The following is a 3,795-nucleotide window of genomic DNA, read 5'->3' on the forward strand; positions in this document are numbered from 1 at the left end:
ATAGGGTATTTTTACGGAGGGAATGTTCTTTCCTTTATTCTTTTTCACGTGGTCCCAATATTTCACTCCACTGCCAGCATCAGACGCTGTCACTACATGTGCCAGGTTTTATGCCAAGCTCCTAAGATTTCCATGTTCCCTGGTACCAAGGGAGCTTATTTTTGTTTCTGTTTTTATTTATTATTTTTGTTTCCCCTTTTCTTTCTGAGATTGCAATCAGTGATGCATGTGACGGGCAACAGAAACAACAGAGTTATGTAAGAGCTGGTAAACAGTGATAATATGAGCCCTGAGCAAGCTAGGAGGGTTGGTGGGATGGAGCTGCCCTAGATGATGAGGGAGAGCTTAAAATCCAGGTAATTTATTGTACCATTTAAGACTGAGGCACCACAAAGACTGAGGCACTCTTTGGAACAATATTTTGCCTTTTTGAGTGTAGCCATAAGGAGTGTGTGTACTTTAGCACTGCCCAAGCATAGCTGCCAGGTGACTTGAGCCTTCTCCACAACATCTTCTGCACAATCCATTTCACTTAATAGTAGCGGCAGTACCAGTTGTAAAAAAGTTACATATTAGAAGCTGTATGAGAAATGTAATCAGAGTAATCTTTCAAATCTTTAAGTCAAAACCAGATGTAAACTGAATTGCCTTTCTGAAGAAAAGCAGCCACTTACTTTGAAATAGTTGGAAGAGTGCATGCGTGCAAGCTTGTGCATGCTGTGATATACTCCAGCTTCATCAGTGGACATATTCTGTCACTTTGGAGGTTTCTGCCACTTGACTGCTTGGAAAAATTGATAATTATGACTTTCAGAGTTATTAAAGGAAAATGTATTTTCTGTTAAAAAGTCCAGTTTAGTAGGACATGTGATGTTTTTTAGCTGTTTGCATTTTTCCCTGCCTCGTTTTCTCTGTGGCATAGAGTTAGATTAATTAAATTCAGAGTGAACCAATGGCTCAAACACCAGTAAATATTCCTCTTACAGTTAAGAAATGGAGAATAGTGCAAAGTAGCTTGTGCATTACACTGAATGTGATCATAAGCAAAATTGTTTCTATTTTTCCTCTTTTTCCATATAGCTACTGCAAAGCCTTGTCAGATGAGGTAAACCATAAAACAAATCTTTAAATACTGTCTGATGGTAGATTCTTCTTTGGCCTAAACAAAATGATGCAATAATTTTTATATGTTATATTTCTCTTTTGAGAAATGTAAGAGAGGCTGTATAAGGAAAAAAAAGAAGCAAGGTTCAATGTCTAGAGAAGGAAAGCAGAAACATCCTCTATCACAAAGGACTAAGAGAACACATCAGTTTTATCTGTTTGATAAAGCATAAAAATTAGGTTCAATATCTACAGTAAAAGCAACAAAAGACAGGGTGTCTTTGGCCAATGACTCTTAATTGTCTCAGGACTCTTTTTAGTACCTGCCTGACATGAGAAAATGTCCTAAGGAGAAAGTGTGATTTACCCATTAGAGGGCAAATTGAAACAGAGGTGTTGAAAGGATAAGGAGAAAATAATGACTAACAGCTGTTGTTCCCCTGCATATTTTCACACTGTCTTCTTGGCTTTACAGTTCAGTAATGCAGTCCTGTTTATTGAGAGAAATAGAAAAGTCTGTCATTGAATTAATAACTCGTTCTCATTGACACCATAAAAAAACCTAACCCCAAATCTTAACATTTTGCTATCTTCCCCCTGACCTTGACATACAGGCTAGAAACTGGTAAATCAGGGATAGAAGATGCTTTGTCTCTTACAGTTTGTGCACAAATCAACAGTAACAGTGTATTGGTAAGTTACTATCCGAGCCACAGTTTCATCATGCTAAAATCTCTCTGAGGAGATTGGCTACATACAGCTGCTGAGCAAATAGACAAATGGGAGTGCTGGGACACACTTAAATCTGGTTCTTTGCATATAGTAGTGGAATGCATAGTGCTGAATTCAACATGAAGTCTGATAGAGGTAGTCCCCTTATGCATGTTCTTGACTCTTTTAACTAAAGCAGTATTTCCCATTCTGTGCCTTAGTTCCTGCTTTTTTGAATTTCAGCTTTTTAAGAAAACTCCAGGTCCTGAGTTGAAGGTTGTTGTTGGTTGCACCTATGTAACTAGACAGCCTTTAGTAAAGCAAGGCTGGGAGTCAGCTGGGAGTCATTCCTTTATACCGGAATGAAAACTGAAATATTATGTTATATAGTTTTATTTACTCTCTTGTGGAATAGTAAAAATATCTGGGCATTCCATCAGTTATCAGCTTCTTGAAAATTTCTCTCAAGATCATATATTTTTGAAAATTTCCTTATACCACTTTCCAAGCAGGTGATAGCTGGTCATTTATGGGGTTCAATCCTGTTTAGCCACAATTGAATTTTTATAGGGATGCAATTGAAGAATTTCAAATGCAGTACAAAAAATTCTTGTACAGTCACTCTGGATTTACAGCAGTAGAACTAAAACCCAATTTTGTTTTGTCAGAATTATACCAAGCAGTATTTATCCAGAATGAAAGTAATTCACTTGATTATGTTTAGGTTGATTAAAAGTGCTTTTGTAGCTTTCTGCAGTATGACATCTTGAAACGTAGTGCACTGTTAATAGGATACACAGAAGAGCAAACACAGAAGTCTTTGGAGATTTCAGTGTGCTACTATAAACAAAGAAGGTGTTCACAAATGGCTTAGAGCTAAATTTGACAAGACAGTGCTAATCACACTTGGACATGGGAATATCTGGACAGAGGACACTCAGATGGCTTTATATTCACCTCTCTGAAAGCAGAGCAAGCTCTCACTAATAAAGCAGGGAAATTACTGCATGAAATTATTGTATGAAAATTATTGCATGAGTTGATATAGGGAGAGGATTGGCTTGATCTTTTTAGGACTTCGTTTTAGTGGAGAAAAGCAAGGTCAAACGTGGAACTGCTCCTCTGCTTACTGAGACTGAACTGAGAAAACTGATTAACTGAAAAAATTTGATCTTGACTATGTTATAGCCTAGCTTCATCTTGATGCTTTCACTTTTGGCAACACTTCAGGACCAATTTTTGGAAAATAAGTCTAAGCCTGATATTTGCATATTGATATTGGCTGCGCATGCATACGTCATTTATTTACAGGTTTGGTCTGTTAGCTCATAAATGGATCATTTTTTTGCGAATTTTTCACGGGAACTTTATGTGGATAGCTTTGGTAGATGTTCATCTGTGTGCAATTACGAACACTTTACTGAAAACTTTGCAATGGTGTGTTATGAAGCCTCAAGCATTTCTTAGTTGTGATATGACATGTATGGCATTTTTTTCTGCTATAAATTGAAAGTAAAACATCAGTCTGTAAAGAACAAAGATCAACACATATCTTTGCCAACTTTTATCCTTACCATTGTTTGGTCTTGATACAGTATTTTCAATAGATCTAATGTACCTGAAACTCGGTTTCATTCAACATTTCCACAAAATGATTTTTTTTGTTAGTAAATAATATGAGACCCAAACTAGATCTGAAGAAATAAAATAAATACAAATTAACTTTTCTTATTAAAAAAAATAAAAATAAAAATAAAGGAACAGAACTTAATCAGCAAATTGGTCTATTCACATTACCAATGATACCAATGGCTATAAAACTATTGCTTGACTGATAAAGACTGTGCTCATCCTATTTCTGTTGTGTATTTTTCCATCCTATTTATACACAAAAATGTAGCACATATTCAAAGAGTGTTATTCCACTTAAGCCCAAGTGCCATGTGGTTCCTACAGAGGGGTATGTTTGGAGGCCTGAAG

This window comes from Manacus vitellinus, unplaced genomic scaffold (genome assembly GCF_001715985.3).
Source record: "Manacus vitellinus isolate BGI_N305 unplaced genomic scaffold, ASM171598v3 scaffold_4_pilon, whole genome shotgun sequence".
Classification (NCBI taxonomy): Eukaryota; Metazoa; Chordata; class Aves; order Passeriformes; family Pipridae; genus Manacus; species Manacus vitellinus.